Genomic DNA, 19,016 nt, shown 5'->3' on the forward strand with positions numbered 1-19,016 from the left:
AACTCTTCCTTTGGAGTTGAAAATCCAGCTAATAAACATTGAAGGAAAGATGGGTTTATAAATTTGCCATTTGGCAACCATCATAACGTTACTTAATTGAAGCAAGAATCATCAATGGATATTAAAACTAAAAGGTGTTAAGTTTAAGAAGCTATAGGATATTTACGTAGTTTATAAGTATCTCCTCACAATATACTTACTAATTACATGGGGGGCCGGTAACTGGACAGTGGAGAAGCTGGCAGACATCACGCTGGCCAAGTTAAGATCGCCAGTCCAGTCATGGAACAAATCTACACCATTTGCTTTCTGTGGTATCCCTGATAACACCACAAAGGAACCAGAATCTAAATAGGAGAAATGTCAGAAAACCCAAATTGAGGGACATTCTACAAAATAACTGGCCTGTCATCTTCCAAAATGTCAACGTCCTGAAACACAGAGGCTGAGGAACTATTTCGGACTCGAGGAAATTACAGAAACGTGACAAGCGAATGCAACACAGGATCCAGGCCTCTCTTGCACTGCAAGGACAGTTCCGAGACAACCAGGGAAACACGAATAAGGGCGACAGTTTAGCTGCAGTATTTCACCAACGTTAATTTCCTGACTTAGGGATAAAGAGACACCCAGTCTGCAATGTACTCTCAAGAGACTGAGAATATCAGACAAATATACATGTACACACTCATGCGAATGCGCACATCAACACATGTGGCAAAGATTAAAAAGAAGGTCTAGGTGAAGGTGTGCATTATTTTATACTACTCTTACGACCTTCCTGTGAGTCAGAAGTTATTTCAAAATAATTAATTAGTCTTTATAAAATGAGCACAAAATACTGTAATGTATTAAATACATAAAAATTTGTAAGTTTGTATTGATATCACAGAGGGAGGATCTCCATTGTTCACCTTTGGAAATAGCTACAGCATCACTTGTGATTAGGAAAATTGAAAAATAAAGGAAAAGTATCAAGGTAAATACCCTGCCTTTCCCGTACAAACTGTATTTCAGGGTAATCATATGGATAATGAGGAATCCTTACAGAATTCCTGCTAAAATGCAGAAGGAATGACAGAATTAGAAAATCATCATTTTTGTAATGGACCTAGGCCAAAGATTCTCAATCCACCTGAAAACTAGAAGATGGTAACTCTGCTGGACTCAACCTAACAACACTCCTTTTATGTCTATTCTCTTATCGAAACCATTCTCCTAATGCCCATTCATGCCACCCCGTACTAACGCTCTCTCTGGCTTTTCCTTCAGCCCAAATCACTCTGACCTCTCTCTGATTTCCTGCAGCTCTTGGTCTACACCAGTGGGTCACATCCTTGGTTCAAACAGAAATCTTTTCAAAATCCTGATACCAATGATGTACTCCAGAACATGGTTTCTCACAATCTGCACTATTGGCATTTTGGACCAGCCAGTACATTGTGGTGGAGCCTGTCCTGGGCATCATTCAACGTCTAGCAGCATCCCTGGCCTCTCCCCACCAGGTGCCGGTACTAGACTCAGCTCCTTGGACGGCAACCAAAAATATTTCCTTATGCTGTCATATATCCCCTGGCGGGCAAAATCTTCTCCCACCTCCAATGAGAACCACTGATCTGAGCCACGGTCATCAGTGGCTGTCAAGTTACTGATGCAGGCGTCCCAGCGGCACACACAGCAACATGGGAGAATATCTCAAATGCATCATGCTAAGCGAAAAAAAAGCCAGACTCAAAAGGATGCATACTTTGTGATTCTACTTACGTGACATTCTGGAAAAGGCAAAATGACAGGGATGAAAACAAAATCACTGGTTGCCAGGGCCTGAGTAGCAGTAGGGAGAGGGGTTGATAAAAAAAAGACCAGAATGAGACAATTCTGAGGGATGATGAAATTAGTCTGTACTTTGTGGTGGTGGACACAGGACTACATATTCGTCAAAACTCACAGAACTGTACACTATAAAAAAATTATTGTATGTAAATTTAAAAAGTAAAATGCTGTGAAAGCCAACGACTGAAGAGAGGCATGCATAAAACAGTCATGTTATAGAGCAGCTGTGTTGTGTGTGCACACGCCCATACATGCATGTTCACAAACACACACACACCCCTCAAAGGGTTATGCAGAACTGAATGGTGCTCATCTCTGATAAGTAAGATTCCAGGAAATTTGTCTTCTTCTTTTAAGTTACTGGTATTTTTCTAATTTTTTTCCTAGCATAAATCAGTACTACTTGTGTGATTTCTTTAAAAAGTAATTTTAAAACAAGCAGATAAAAAGACCAATGCAAGCTCTCTGGGAAGCCTTCCCTGGTCCCTCCACAATTGGCCTCTGCCCCTTCTGCTTCACCTGCACCTCCTCCAAGCACTGAGCGCAGGCTGCCCTGTAGCCTCTTCCTCTCTGCAGCCTCAGCCTCTCCTGCAAACTGAGCTGAGTGCAAAGTGCCCCCGCTTCCTTGGTCCTGTGTTTGCTCCAGTTTACTGCACGGTGGCACGTGTCTCAGAAACCGTGTCTATCTGGTTTCCTGCTCGAGCCCCTCCCGCCACAACACGGATGCAGTAAAGAGCTAGTCGGTGACTGACCAGCCAATGGGGATGAACAGGCATCTAATAAATGACCATTAAACCATACCCACAGGTAACTGAATACTATCCACAGGGTGATCATTAATATTTCATGTCAGCCTAGAACACGGTTCAAGTGAAAGACTTTTGGAATGGTCCCTTGCCCATTTAAGCTTCTAGCAACTATTTGGGAGAAAACACACAAGGTTGGCTCATCATTTGCCGTATTTGTGGATAAGAGACTTGGAATTGTTAACATGTAAGAGGACAAGCTTCAAAACTATCCCAACAACATGGAAGGCCAGGCTGGTGCCATGAGGGTGACTCTAACTGGCGTACATTTAAGGTTCAAAGGTTGAGGGGTACAGAAAAGAGAAGAGCGGCATGGGAGTTTACGCAGCATCGGTCATGCTGAAGCTAAATGTCTGTCAGTAAGGGATGAGGTGAAAGACTTAAATTTTGATGGCAGGAGTGGAGCTGAGAGGTCACAAACCTTCTGTTTCCTAGGACACCCCGTTTCCACATCTGCAGGCAGAAGTCTGTTCATTAGTTTAAAAGATATTAAGTCCAAACATTATTAAAATGGGTACTTTCTATGATTCCATGCACATGCCAGCTATATCCAGAGTGATATTTTAAATATCACCTCACTTTAAAAACAAACAAGAAAACAAACCAAAGCACCACAGCACTATGATGTATCTCTAGCCTAAGCACACCGGGACCCAGCAATCTGCAAGCCAACAGCCTATTTGCTACAGACAATAAAAATAAACTAGATGGTGGGTAAAAGGCAGAAAACTGTACTTGAACAACAATTAAAATAGAATAATAAATAAATAAATAAATACTAGAAAGCTCCCAAATATCACCATTTTGGAATCCCAGTTAAGTACACTCCACCCCATTCACCCCACTAAATGATGCTACAGATCTGGAAACAATGCATGGAGTGACTACTCCATGTCTCTGAAGAATAAACACAGTAGTGGGCAGAGGAGGGGATAAGAATTGAAAGTACCAATGAACCAGCAGTCTGTTTCCTAGTTTTTCTCCAAAATTCCCTAGCTTAGACTCAGGGACCTATGCAATATCTCAAAACATCTAGTATTTGTGTGATTGGAATCCCAAAAGTGAAGGAGAAAAAGCGTGCATGCAACAGAAAAAAAAGTATTTGAAGAAACAATCATGGACAACTTCCCATATTTGGCAAAAGACATAAATTTTAAGATTTAAGAAGCTCAGCAAACCCCAAACAGAAAAAACTCAAAAGAAATCTATGCCCAGATGCATCATAATCAAACCACTGAAAACTAACAAAGAAAAAGCCCTAAAAGCAGCCACAGAAAAATTATACATTACACATAGGAAAAAAAAAAGATGTGAATGATGTAGATTTGACGTCAGAAACCACGGAGATCAGAAAGTGAAATAAGACTTTTTAAAGGGCTGAGAAACTGACTGACAACCCAGAATTCTACACTCAGCAAAACTAACCTTATTCACAGGAATAAATGTGAAAGAAAGACATTCTCGAATAAAGGAAAATTAAGAGAATTTGTAGCCAGTGGACCTGCCCTAAGTGAAATGCTAAAATTTTAGAACTTCAGGTCAAATGGAAATGATACCAAAGGGAAACCTGGAACATCAGAAATGAAAGAAGATCAACAGAAATGGTAAAAACCTGGGTAAATATATCAGACAATTCTTCTCCTGTTACGTTCTTTAAAGGGTGTGTGATGGCTGACAGCACAATTTCTAACACTGTCTGACGGGGCTTCAGCGAAAACAATAACCAAAACGAGGAAAGAGGGAAAAGTGGCAAATGGACCTGTGTAATCGTAATAATGTTCTGTACTTTAATTGAAGTAATAAAATAATAATTATAATCAGACAGTAAAATGTTAATATTATGTTAATTGTGTATACAGTTACTCCTAGAGCAAATACTTAAAAAACCTGTATAAAGAGATCAATTACATTAATAAAAAACAGAGATCAGTTACAATGGAATACTAGCAAATATTCAAATAATCCAAAAGGAGAGAAAAAAATAGAAAAAGAACAAAAGAGAGAAAACAAACAAAAAATAAATAATAAAATAATAGGCCTAAATCCAAACATATTAATAATAACACTAAATGTAAATGGTCTAAATATACACTAACCTAAAAGATGGAGATGGTCAGAATGGATTTTAAAAAATAGGACCTGGCCATGGCTGGCGTAGCTCAGTGGATTGAGCACAGGCTGCGAACCAAAGCATCGTAGGTTCAATTCCCAGTCAGGGCACATGCTTGGGTTGCAGGCCACGGACCCCAGCAACCGCACATTGATGTGTGTGTCTCTCTCTTTCTCCCTCCCTTCCCTCTCTAAAAATAAATAAATAAAATCTTAAAAAAAATAGGACCCAACTACATAATATCTGTAAGACACTCTCTTCAAATATAATGATATAGGTAGCTTAGCAGTAAAATGATGGCAAAAAATGAACCATACAATCACCAATCAGAGAAAGCTGGAGTGGCTAAATAAACATCAGACAAAGACAACTTCAGAGAACAGAAAACAACCAGGGATTAAAAAAAGGCAAATTACATTTTAAAAAGTGACTCAATTCACAAATAAGATATAATAATCCTAAATGTGTACTAATCATGGAGCCTTAAAAACATATGAAGCAAAAGCTGATCAGTGAAATAAAAACCTATGTTCACACAGAAACTGTGTATGAACGTTTATAGAGCTCTGTTCATAATCAGCAAAAACTGTAAACAACCCCAATGTCCTTCAACAGGTAAATGAATAAATGCGGCACACACTTACAACGGAGAACTAGTCAGCAATGAAAAGGAATAAACTATTGATTAAATGACATGAATGAATCTCATATGCATGGCACTGAGTGAAAGACAGCCTCAAGTTTGAATCCTCCACGATCCCACTTAGACGGCATTCTGGACAAGACAAAACTGCAGTGACGGGGAGCAGACGGGTGGTTGTCAGGGGCTGCGTGTGACTAGAGCAGGGGAATGAGGAAGTTTTGTGGGCTGAGACTGTTCTGTATCCTAATCATAGTGGCTACATGGATGTCTGCATGTATTAAAACTCATAGAACTGTACATCAAAAAAAAGTAAATTTTATTGCATTTTAATTTTTTAAAAAAGCCCATGTGGAGACCACCAACATCCTTGGCATGTGTCCAAATTCCATAGCTCAAACTTCCAGCAATTTTCTTATGCTCTCAGAAAGAAAATGGTGTACATTCCCTTATTAGGTTTTTTTCCTTGTTTCATTCGAAACCACGATATGAAAAATTCTAAATTAACTTTTTAAATTTTATTTATTTATTTACTTTTAGAGAGAGGGGGAAAGAGGGAGAAAGTAAGGGAGACAAACATTAATGTGCGAGAGAAACATTGATCAGCAGCTTCCTGCGTGCCCCCAACCAGGGACCACAACCCAGGCGTGTAACCGGGAATGGAACCTGCCACCCTTTGGCGTGAAGGACAGCACCCAACCCACTGAGCCACACCAGTCAGGCCTCTAGAGTAGCTTCTAAGTGCTGTTTTTCCTGATTCAAAACACAAAATAGAAGGCTTCAATTTTGCTACTCAGTCATGAAACAAAACAAAAAAGTATTCTAAAGAAAGAAACAGATCAATTTCCAAAATAGCAACCAAAACAAAAGCAGGACAGAGTAACCCACCAGGCAGAGCCCCCCAAGGAGCACCTAAACCATGACCAGGCGTAACGCTGGCACGCTAGCTGTATACTTAAGGTCTGTGCGCTTTTCTGCATGTATACTGTGCTTCCACAAAAAGCTCTTAAAAGCAATGATATAAATCTATTTATAACAAAAAAAACCACTTGTGCCACACCCAACATATAATATTCCATTTTTACAAGTATGAACACACAGGAACAAACTCTAAAACAATATAAACCTATTCATGGAAGGTCTCTAACTACTGAGAATACCGGTGACTTTTAATGTTTTATTCATTTTTTGTACAGTAGCCTGATTTTTTTTAAAAAACAGACATAATACTTTTATAATCAGAAAATATTTTTTTCCATTTTGGAAAACAGCATTCGAGTTAAAAATGTGGTATTTGTATGGCAGTTCCACTCAGGTACGCCTCAGACTTGGTCCTTGACGTGAAGGGGCTCTGTAAGCCTCACACAGCACCGGCGTTCCCGAAGACACTTTACCAGATGTGCGGCTGGAACACGGAGAGCAGAAATATGGAAAGCTCCTCCGGTGTCTCTGAGTAGGGAGGGGGGAAAAGCCAGGCGAGAGGCAGAGGTGTTTGGGCGGAAGGAGGCCCGGGAGTGGGGGTGGAGAGGCAGGGTGGATGCTGATGTGGAACAAAGGCAGGGGAGTGACCCGAGGAGGAGACCAGGATGCCTGGAAGGGGTGTGAGGACAAGGGGAGAGCTGAAGCAAAGGCTTGTGATGGGGACAGTCAGAGTCATTTCACAGGAAAGGATCAGCATGCTAGCCTACCACCAAGAGCTGTTCCATCCCTCCTCCTCCTCCCCTGCCATCCTCACCCCTATAAGAAGTGACCCTAGGCTGTTCCTTGCGCAGGGGTGCCCTGCTCAGCACCCTGAGTGCGCAAGGTGGGTAAGCTAGCCAAGCATCTCCAGGAAAGCCCCGCCCAGATAGAGACAGTGCGGTCATCGGGCCACTCAGACGTGCTCTCCGGAATGTAACCAGAGTCAGCAAGTTAGCGTCAGACCTGGAATGATTTTAAACAGACAATCTACTCATAATATGTATGAATATATGTCTATCAGAAAATGCAATGCCTACAACTTTGCCTAAGCATTTTTATGACTCCTATGACCTTGAAGAGTTGCTTTTTGGGTTGTTCCATCCTTTACAGAAAATACCTCGGGGTTCCCACTGGAGCCTGAACGCTGTCCCGCACTTTGGCACAGCTGCGGAACAGCGAAACGTGGTTTGTTCCGTGGGACCGCTTACAGGGCCTTCCTACAGCAAGGGGTTGTGTCTCCACTGCCCACAGGTCAGCAGCGATGCTTCCCACACACCTCCTCGCACTCTGCTTACTTTCCAGCAGCGTTTTCCTCGGCCAGTTCTCTCTTCTTGGAAGCAACCAAGCAGAAAGTTCACATTTTATGAAGAAAACTGGTACCTGCTTCGGCCAGGTTTTCAACCACCACTCGGGTTCCTGACCAGACCTACTCCCGGGACTCTTTCAGGTCGGTGGCAGCCAGTCCTCGGCTATCGAGACAGACACAGTGCCGCAGGGTGCCCTCCACAGTGGGACCATGCTCCCCACCCCACTTCTCAGACGGAGGCCGTCAGTACTCTAAGCCCCGGCCAGAGAAACCTGATGGACAGACACTCCTCCACGACACACCCGGGGAGCAGAGGATGGAGCAGCTGGGGGCCTCGGGCTAGACTGGGGCCAGCAGGGAGCAGGGCCCAGTCCCCTTTCAGATGTGATTAGGTCGCAGTCCAGTCTGTGAGGGGAGCACATGGGCCCTCTGTGGCCCACGAGCCAAGGGCTGCCTTTTGCCTGAGTAGCCTGAAAGGAAGAGTCCCCTTGAATGAAGCACTGACTCAGGGTAAAACCCCCAAGGCTCACGAGGCCCGGCTCTTTGCTCCTCCCTGGATCGCTCCAAGGCCTGGTTCACCTGGTCCTGAGCACACCCAAAAGGAACCCATGTGTCTATTCCTGGCAACTCAGCATTAGCCAACAGTGCAGGGATGGGCTTGGGCTTGGACTTGGCCTTGGCCTTGGGAGCAGCCCACCCAGTCACACATCCAGACAGGACCTCCTAGAGTGGAAGCTGTATCTGGTTATCTGCACCGACCTGGACTACCCACTGCACGTCATCCATTGTTGGACGGGTGTTCTAATGACAGTTTAGGTTCCGAGCAGGACTGAAAGTTTTTAATTTCAACACGGGAGCTCTTGCTGAAATGACGGGGCAGGTTACCTTTTTGTCTGTGCTCACCCCTCAGTCATGCACTGTTGAATGCGTCAGCATCAACAGGCCTCGCTGAGGACCACACAGGATGAGGGAAGGCCCGGCACATGCTTACTAATTCAAAATAAGTCTGTTTAAAATACTGTATCTGGAATATTAAATTTAAAGTTTATATTTTTGTTTTATTTGGTCTTATTTGAAAATATACTCTCTGCCCTGGCTGGTGTGGCTCAGTGGATTGAGGCCTGGCCTGTGAACCAAAGGGTCACCAGTTCAATTCCCAGTCAGGGCACATGCCTGGGTTGCGGGCCAGGTCCCCAGTAGGGGGCGCACGAGAGGCAACCACACATTGATGTTCTCTCCTCTCTTCCTCCCTCCCTCCCATTCTCTAAAATAAATATATAAAATCTTAAAAAAAAAAGATACTCTCCTATCTAGTTTATTATCCCAGTTAAGCCATGTCTCTAGAATAAGTTTCCCATTTAAATAAGATCCACACTGCTCCATACAGCACACGTGTGCCAGTCAGAAACAGATCCCAGTCCGGGTGGGAGCTCAACTTGACAAGAGGGTAGCAAATTGACAATGGAACCCCTCTGGGCTAACGAACTGGGAATGGCAACCCTTCCTCCCACTGGATCCCGCGCAGGGCCAGGGTATGTGCCTTCACAGGCAGAGCACGAGGCTGGTTCTCAGCCTCCCCCACCCTCCCAGCTAGATTCACTGCGCAGCGCACAGCATGTGAACTGTACAAAGGAGCCTTGAACGACAGAGATTTAGAACAGGATATTGGGGACTTGCTTTGTTTCTCTCTGACAGTAATATTGCTGAAATTCTATATTTGACAGGACTTTTTTTAAAGATTTTATTTCTTTATTTTTAGAGAGAGGGGAAGGGAGGGAGAAAGAGAAGGACAGAAACATCGATGTGACAGAGAGACATTGATCAGTTGCCTCTCACGCACGCCCCGACAGGGGACCAAACCCACAGCCCAGACGTGTGCCCTGGCTGGGAATCAAACCGGCAGCCTTTTGCTTTGAGGTGTGATGCCCAACCAACTGAGCCGCACTGGTCAGGCAGGGCTCAGCAGGTCCTGATGATGTGCGTGGTAAGTATTAAGGAGTTTACTGTTGTCAACAGGTGGAATTATTTAAAAAATGTTTAACTTTGTTTTCATTTATATTGATCTGCTCTGAGACACAATGGCTGATTCTATAGTCCATTAAAAAAGAGAAAGAGAAAAAAGCAGGTATCCTGCAGAACTCCATACTAGATACATAAGAGAGGCTCCACAAACCACTGTCCCGGCCGGGCCCCCCCCCATCTCCCTCGACCATGCATTCTGTCAGCCTTTATCGAGCACCACACCAGCTCCACCCTCATCACCACCTGCACCACCGTCACACAGTCCAGGACCATGCAAAGGGAACCACGTGGATGTATTCACCTGTCTTAAGTGGGGGGGGGGTCTGTTTTCCAGTCTGACCTACAAAATCATACTCTAAAAGAATATAAACCAATTTGCTGACAAATTATCCTGACCTCAATCTATTTTCAGAGAAATTAAGGAACTAAAAGGCAATTTTATACCTGCAAACATTACGGTTTTGTTACAATCCAAACTTTAGAGCTCCCAAGTCAGGTGCCCACCCTTGGGCAATATGCCTGAGTTGGTTAAACACCTGCACTTTATTTTTTTATTACATTTTATTGATTACGCTATTACAGTTGGCCCAATTATCCCCCCTTGCCCCCCTCCACCCAGCATGCCCCACTCCCTCAGGCAGTCCCCACACCAATGTTCACGTCCATGGGTCACGAGTGTAAGTTCTTTGGTGACTTCATTTCCTGTGCTGTACTTTTACATCCCCGCCCCCACTAGTGATTCCGTAACTACCTGTTTGCACTTCTTAATCTACCTCGCCTCTTCACCCGTTCCCCCACACCCCTTCCCATCTGGCAACCATCAAAACGCTCTCCAAATCCATGATTCTGTCTCCGTTCTTGTTTGCTTAGTTTGTTTCTTAGATTCAACTGTTGATAGGTTTATATTTATTGCCATTGTATTGTCCATAGTTTTGATCTTCTTTTTCTTAAATAAGTCCCTTTAACATTTCATATAACAACAGTTTGGTGATGATGAACTCCTTTAGTTTTTTCTTGTCTGGGAAGCTCTTTATCTGACCTTCTATACTAAATGATAGCTTTGCTGGGTAGATCCATCTTGGCTGTAGGTCCCTGCTTTTCATGACTTTGAATATTTCTTGCCAGTCCCTTCAACATGTAATCGATGTAAAAAATTGTTATTTTACACTTTTCCCTACTACCTCTTTAAACTTGCGCACACCTCAGTTCATACCAGCCACATGCCAAGGGCTCCGCACCCACGGCTCTAACCGTTGCCCATCTCCTTCAGAGAATCCAAACCCATTAACCTGGGTCCCTCACCTCTCCCCAGACCCTCCCCTTCCACACCTTTGCCTGGTGAACGAACAATGCTTCATTCGTCTCCTTACCACCCCTTTCTGAGGCTTGCCCTGGACTCCCAGAACCTGGCATGTTCCTTCTCACAGGACACACCATACCTTACGCCGGGCACTGGCATCAACATTCAGCACGTGACTGTGCCCATTTCCGAGAAGGCCACCAAGCTTCCTCGCCACGCCCACGGTGCACAGCCTCTAACAGAGCACTTGGTTCCCATGAGTGGGATGGTTTGTGGACTTCCTCTGCACCATACCACACCCTCCCTCCCCCGCAAGTAGACTGGGGGTCCCTTGGAGGCAGGATTGTCACCCTATGCACACATGTCTGACAGTGCCTGCCCCCACCCAGGCATTCAAACATACATAAAGTGCAGATTTTTTTAAGGGAGAGAATGTGTCAGAATTTTTCCGAACATCTAGCTACTGATGGTGATCTGCCTCTGAAGTTATTTACCCAGCTCTCAATCTCAAAGGACACACCCGTACAGGGTTCGGACCGAAGAGGGATGAAAGCAGACAAGCTAAAGAAGCAACCACTGCTGGAAGAGCCATTGTTCCTGGGGTTTGTTCTTTCTTTTTTTTTTTTCCATTGGCACAAAAATCTTTTAGCCTTAAACTGTTTTTCATAGCTGTGCTGGAATAAACGAGAAACCACAAAAATGAAGGCTTCCACTAGGCCAGTCATCAAATCGCAACAGCAAGAAAGAAACCCTCCAAAACTATCCACATTTGATGAAACTCTGATCACGTTAAGTGTGTATTAACCCATTTAATTCCCAAGCCTAACCAATCATTTGAAGCGCTCAGAGACAAAATCCCGCGTTGCCGTCTTTCTGGCAGTTCCCTCTCGCCTCCAGAAGATAGAGGCCTTGCTCTCCAGCCCCCATGAACGGCTGTTCTTTTATTTTAATCACAGACCTTCATAAAAACAACCACTAGAATGCTCAGTCTCAACCCCAGTTGTAACTCCTCCTTTATACATGTTAAGTGTCTGCTCTAAAGATTCTCAAAACGTTCGCTTGGCAGATCCCGAGCCACCCTCTCTCCCGACATGTTAAGCAGAAAGCAGACAACTAACTTCAATAATTACAGAATCCCTGGTTTTCCTTTTACACTTCCCTGAGCAAAAGGCCTGGCAAAGCCTCTCATGGTTCTCCCTCTTTTACAAAAATCTGTCTCCTAAGCAAAAGCTTCTGTTTCCTAGTAGCAGTGAATACACTTTTAAACTCACAGTTAAAAAAAGAAAAAAATAATTACAATGGCATTTTATTTCCATACTTCCTCCCCAACATTTTCCACCTAGAACAGAGTCCAGAAGTTTATTTATCCATAAATATATAAATAGGTTATTTTTCCCTATGGGTCTCATGTTTTCAAATAAGGTGACCCTGACCTTACAAACTACATTAAGTAATATCCATTTTTCCTTTATGAAACAGATAAGTCTATTTGTCTACTCAACTGTTGACTCTTGCCTTACTATGTGCCGGGCACTATTTTAAACACTGGATACAGCAGGAAACTTAAAGCACAACACCCTGCTCTCATGGAGCTGACCGAGTCAGGCTGCAGACAAAGCAAGGTGAGGGGGACAGAGTAGGGATGGGAGAGCGTCCTCCTTTCTTTCTTTTTTTTTTAAAGATTTTATTTATTTTTAGAGAAAGAGGACAGAGGGAGAGAAACATTGATGCCAGAGAGAAACATCGGTCAATTGTCTCCCACATGCGCCCCAACCCGGAGCCGAATACGTACCCAGCTATGTGCCCTGATTGGGAATTGAACTCGTGACCTCGCGATTCTTGGGACGATGCAACCAACTGAGCCACACGGATCAGAGCCGAGAGTGTCCTACTTTAGACAGGGCGGTCAGGGGAAGTCTCTTCTGAGCAGAACAGAAGAACAACAATTCTGAAGACCAGAGCCAAGCAGGCATTTTTGGGAAAGGGTTGGGAGGCAGGGGATGAAAGAATAAAATCTCAAATGCAAAGAGCAAGTTAATCCAAATGTTAAAGCTTCTGATTTAACATGACATAACCAGTACCATAAAACTCCAATAAAAAAAAAAGGCCCTATTCTGTTGAACGCATTTATATTAGACTTTTTGAAATATAATTAGTACCCAGTCCCCCAGTCTGACTCTCAATAAACTCGGGGGCTCCCTAGGGGCTCCCCTCTGAAAACCGGTGGCAGACCCCATTGTTTTAGGTGAGGAGACAAGGCCGCACACAAGAGGCACTGTGATGAGGGCTGGGTGCCCCCTTTGAGCAAGAATTTTTCACACAAAAATCCTCCCATCAAGAAGGTCAACTGCTTAAAAATTAGACACATTTCCAAACACTAAAAAAGCACGACCTTGCCCCAAAGAAGGTGTCTCCTTCTGAATTCTGTACCCTGCCCCTCACCCCTCCCCTCTTCAGCCAGCTGCAGGCCAGCTCCAGCCCTGGACAGCTCTGAACTGAGCCTCTGGAAGTTTCACTTGGCTCTTCGCCACCCCACGAGATGCTGAGGCCATCCCCGGGCACCTCGCTCTGGCATTCTCTGCCTTTCCCAGCCCTCCCTGCCTCCTTCTGGGCCCTCTAGGTCCCACCCTGCTAGGCGACCCAATCCCCATAGGACCAGTACTTCTCCTACATATACAACCCATCCCTCAGCAGCAATCTTATTTTCCAAACAAAAACCTCTGGACACAGGGTCAATACATGGATACTTGTTATAGGAATTACTCTAATTTCAATGCTTGGAACAGCTCAGTTCAAAGCCAGTAATTTGTCAAAACTTAGCACGTACTTACACAGAGGCTAATGAGACGGCACAGGAAACGGGGACTGTCTGGGAAAACTTAGGCTGTGATCACGGTCACGGGCCTCAGACTACTGCCTTATTCTCTAACAAACAACTTCATTTTCCGAGGAAACCTGACCTCATCCTACAAAAAGATCTGGCGTTCCTTCCAGGAACAAGAATAAAGAGGCAGTGACAGTGGCTATGAGCGGAAGGCCGGAAGGCCGGTATTCCCAGGTTACTTCGACAGCTCGGGGGGCTAACGGCATCCTCGTGGAAAACAGTCAGCCTCGACCACCACGCAGACCTCTGCCCTTAACGGGGTGGGTGCCACACGTGCTGCAGCCCAGGCAAACCCAGAACCACCTCTCGGCTGAAAACAGGCCCCTCTCTGGCGTGTTTCCACCGGGAGGAAGGGGCCTCTTGGGTCCGGCAGGGCACAGACCCTCCTGTCCTCGCCTCCTCCTCTAAGCATCCTCTGAAGTGCCATGAGCTGAGAAAGGCTCTTACCACTTTCTATTTAGGAATATGGTCCTCCAGGGCTGTCAGCAGAGAAATCACTTGGCCTTCTGACCCACGGGGAGCCAGAAGGCTTTACTGAGCTCATGGTTGCCCAATGGTTAGTGCCTGTGGGTAAGCAAGACATGCAGATACGTTATAGAGAAAAATGCTGAGCAAGTCCATAATTTTTTAAATGTTCAGAAAATGTTTTAAATATATTTGATTGATTATGCTATTACAGTTGTCCTAGTTTTTTCCCCCTTTGCCCCTCTAGCACCACCTGGTACCACCATTCCCTCTAGCAATCTCCCCACCTTAGTTCATATCCATGGGTCATGTATATGAGTTCTTTGGCTACTCCATTTCCTATGCTGTTCTTAACCTCCCCCTGTTTATTTCATACCTACCAGTTATGCTTCCTAGTCCCTGCACCTGTTCCCCCTTCTCCCCCTTCCCCCTCCCAGCTGATAACCCTCCCTGTGATCTCCAAACCTACGATTCTGTTCCTGCTCTGCTCGTTTGCTTAGTTTGTTCTTCTGATTCAGTTGTTGATAGTTGTAAATTTGTTGCCATTTTAATGTTCATACCTTTGATCTTATTTTTCTTATTACATAGTTTCCTTTAACATTTCATAGAATAGTGGCTTGGTGATGGTGAACTCCTTTAGCTTTTCCTTGTCTGGGAAGCACTTCATCTGCCCTTCCATTCCACATGGTAGTTTTGCTGGATAGAGGAATCTAGGTGGTAGTTCCTTGCTTTTCACCACTTTGAAACTTCTTGCCAGTCCCTTCTAGCCTGCAAAGTTTCTTTTAAGAAATCAGCTGATGGTCTTATGGGATCTCCTTTGCAGGTAATTGTCTGTTTTTCTCTTGCTGCTTTTAAGACTCCCTCTCTATCTTTAACCTTTGGCATTTTCATTATGCTGTGCCTCAGTGTGGTCCTCTTTGGGTCCGCCTTGTTTGGGACTCTCTGCTTCCTGGGCTTATATGTCTAGTTCCTTCACCAAATTAGGGAAGTTTTCTTTATTTTTTCAAGTAAGTTTTCAATTTCTTCCTCTTCCTCTTCTCCTTCTGGCACCCCTATGATTTGGACATTGGTACATTTGGAGATGTCCCAGAGGCTCCTTATTCTAGCCTCGTTTTTTGGAATTCCTTTTTCTTCTTGCTGTTCTGATTGAATGCTTTTTTTCCCTTATGTTCCAAAATGTTGATTTGATTCTCGGCTTCATCCCCTCCACTGTTGGTTCCCCGTGGATTCTCCTTTATTTCACTTACCACAACCTTCATTTCTGCCTGGGTCTTTTTCATGCTATTGTGGTAGCCAGTGAGTTATTTGAGCATCCTGACCACCAGTGTTTTGCACTCTGCGTCTGATAGGTTGCTTGTCTCCATTTCGTTTAGTTCTTTTTCTGGAGTTTTGTTCTGCTCTTTCATTTGGGCCATGTTTCTTTGTCTCCTGAATTGGCAGCCTCCCTGTGTTTGTTTCCATGTATTAGGTAGCACTGCTCTGACTCCCCCTGTCTTAGAAGTGTGGCCTGTTGTGGGGAGGAGCCTTAGGTATCACAAGGGCAGGACAACCCATTTCACCACTTTGTGGCTCTGTGTGTGGGGGGGGGCTCGGAGGAAGGACAATGCCTCTGCCTAGCCTCTGGAGATGTGCCCAGGACAAAGCTGCCTCCCAGCACTTGCCCTGTTGCCAGTCACTTGGCTTTCCCCCTGTGTGCCACTTGTGCCCTTCCAGCTGTTGCCCTGGTGCAGAATCCCAGAGGGGGTGGGTCTGCATCTGTCCTGAGACCTTTGTGGGCCCTTTAAGAGGAGTCTCCTGAGAATCCTGCATTTTCTTCTGCCATCCCAACCCCCACTGGTTTTTACAGCCAGAAGTTATGAGACTTATTTTCCTGGCGCTGGAACCCTGGGCTGGGTGGTCTGGGGCTGGGATCACTCGCTCCCAAGGTATCCCTCCCGATTTTTACCCACCACACGTGAATGTGGGACCACCCATTCCACTGCCTTTCTGTGTCCCTGTGCCTCTGCCCCTCCTACCCATCTGGATGAATGTGGCTTCTTTAAATTCTTGGTTGTTGGACTTCCATACAGCTCAATTTTCTGATGAAACTGGGTGTAGTCTAGTTGCAATTTTTGCTGTAGCTGTGCAAGGAGGCAAAGCATGTTTACCTATGCCTCCATTTTGATCAAAAGTCTAAATGTTCAGAAATTTAATGATATTGCCCTTTGATCTAATAAAAACACTCCTTGAAATGTAACAAAAAATAACAATTGAAAAGAAGATTCAACCTATTTAATGAATCATTCTTCCTTACAGAAAAAAAATTGGAAACCATCATCAGGGGATCTTATGAAGCCTTTGAAAGAAAAATAAATCCCAAAGTTACTTTCATTCAACTCTGTCATACTAAAAATTTTTCTCCTGACTTCCCTCAATGTTTCAATGTGTTTTAACTGAGATATAATTCACATGTAAGATTAGTTTCAGGTGTACAGGGATTATATATTTGTGTATATTGCCTGCTCATCTCCACCATCAGTCTACTTAACATCTGTCACCATACAGCTTTCTTTTCTATGTGAGAACTTTAAGACCTATGACTATCTTACCAACTCTTAAATATGCAACACAGAATTATTAACTATAGCCACCATGGTACATACTGCATTATAACCCCACACAATGTTTTAACTAATAAACGAAAATTAAATTCCTTTCTAGTGAAAGAAATGTGGCCATTAGCTTCAACAAATAGATTAAGTACTCCTATTTGTGCAGAATGCTTGCTTTTTTTAAATAGGAAAACACTGGAAAAAATTTAAATTTCAAGTTCCTTTAAGTTCTGTATTATCTAAATAATTCTCCTCAAAGGCCTCCAAATTATAAAGTAAGGGCAGTAATAAAAGGTTAATTAAAGATTATGGTCAGTATATTAGCTCAAGGCTAACCTATACTAAAGTAAAGCTAATTACAGCTAACATTTTAGTAATTTTTGAGTAGAAGGTATTTGCATGTGGTATGCAATTCAAAAAGTATGAAAAGCTATGCAGTGAAAAGAAAATCTCCCTTCCACCTTGGCCCTCAGCCACCCAGTCTCTCCCTTGTATCCTTTCCAGGGATATTCTACAGGGCCGACAGGTTTGGGGACTTGGTATGTGAGAGGCACTTTGCTGAGGACTTTGGATGGAAGGCTCATTGTGCACGTACCACTAATATCAGCCCAAGTTTTCAACTGAGGGGGCCTGCTTGTGGCCTAAAGAGAAGACGCCACTGGCCAAAAGTCTCATGGTAATAAGAAACAAAGTCCATGTTGTTGGAACCCGTCCCACTCCTCCCCGCACCCCGCCCCCCCCCCCCCCCCCCCCCCCCGTTCCCAGAACACACATAAACACACAGAGCCCTTAAACAAAGGTAACTGCAGGTCATATTGTTCCCTCTGCCTGCACGCTCTTCCGCCCACCTTCGCCATCCCTTTGCCTAGCTAATTTGACTTTCCATACACATTTCCATACACAACCAGCCTATCTTTAAACACATTTTGCTGGGATTGTGTTAAACGTACGAATCAATTTGTGGAAAATTGGTATTTTCACAATATGGAGTCTTCTAATCCATGAGCACAGTATGTCTGTCCACTCACTCTAGATCGTCTTTGACTTCTTTCTCCAGCGTTTTGCAGTTGCTGGTGTGCAAATCCTGTACGTGTTTTGTTAGGTTTACACCTAAGCATGTCATTTTTTTCAGAGCAACTGTAACTGATAGGGGTTTGTGTGTTCTTTCTAAATTTCAGTTTCCAATGATTTGTTGCTAGGATATAGGAATACAATTGATTTTTGTGTGTTGGCCTTGATTCCTGCAATCTTGCTAACTCTCTTATTAGTCCCAGGAGCTTTTTACAGATTCCCACGGGGCTGTCTACACAGACAATCATGCCATCTGCAAAGAGGGACAGTTGTTCTTTCTTTTCAATCTGTATGCCTTCTATTTATTTTGCTTGCATTGGGTAGCACTTCCAGCAGGACGGAGAATACAGTGGTGAGGGCAGACGTCATTGCCTTGCTCCCCTTTTGGGGCAAAGTATTCACCCTTCTAAACACTATGCTAACTGCACCTATGTATGTTGGCTGTAGATTTTTGGCAGACACCCTTCTTCAGGTTGAGAAAGTTCCCTTCTCTTACTAGTTTGCTAGTAGCTTTTTTCATGAATGGATGTTGAAATTTTGTCAAATGTTTTTTCTGCATCCACTGACATGATTGTGTGGTTTTTGTTAAGCAGTTTATATGGTGGAATACATCTACTGATTTTGTAAAAGTGGAAGTCTTTTGTTCCTGGGGTAAATCACAAGTGGTATGGCGTACTATTCTCTTCACATAATGTTGCTGGATTTGATTTCCTAATATTCTGTTGAGGACTTCTGTGCCTGTGTTCGTGAGAACAATTGGTTTGTAGTGTTCTTTTCTTAAACTGTCTTTATCTGGTTTTATTAAACAGATGTGCGTACTATATACTTTTCTGAGGTCTCGAATGACAATTTTACTATTTTTAATCATCACGAAAACTTAAGAGGTTTTATCTTTGCTTTTCTGATAGACTTTGCAAGTCCCTGATGAGAAAGACAACTTCCAAAGATAACAACAATCATCCTAAGGGAAAATGAGACTGTTTTACAATGAGCCACTATAGATCTGAGAATGCAATGCCATAAAACCC

The 19,016-nt window shown here is 43.8% G+C and overlaps 1 protein-coding gene across 2 annotated transcripts in view; it reads right to left on the bottom strand.

The window, feature by feature from the left end:
- CMTM4 (CKLF like MARVEL transmembrane domain containing 4) overlaps nt 1-19,016 on the bottom strand; it is a 56,628-nt gene that overhangs the window by 33,449 nt on the left and 4,163 nt on the right. The window lies entirely within an intron of this gene.

The sequence above is a fragment of the Phyllostomus discolor genome, chromosome 12, assembly GCF_004126475.2.
Source record: "Phyllostomus discolor isolate MPI-MPIP mPhyDis1 chromosome 12, mPhyDis1.pri.v3, whole genome shotgun sequence".
Taxonomy (NCBI): Eukaryota; Metazoa; Chordata; class Mammalia; order Chiroptera; family Phyllostomidae; genus Phyllostomus; species Phyllostomus discolor.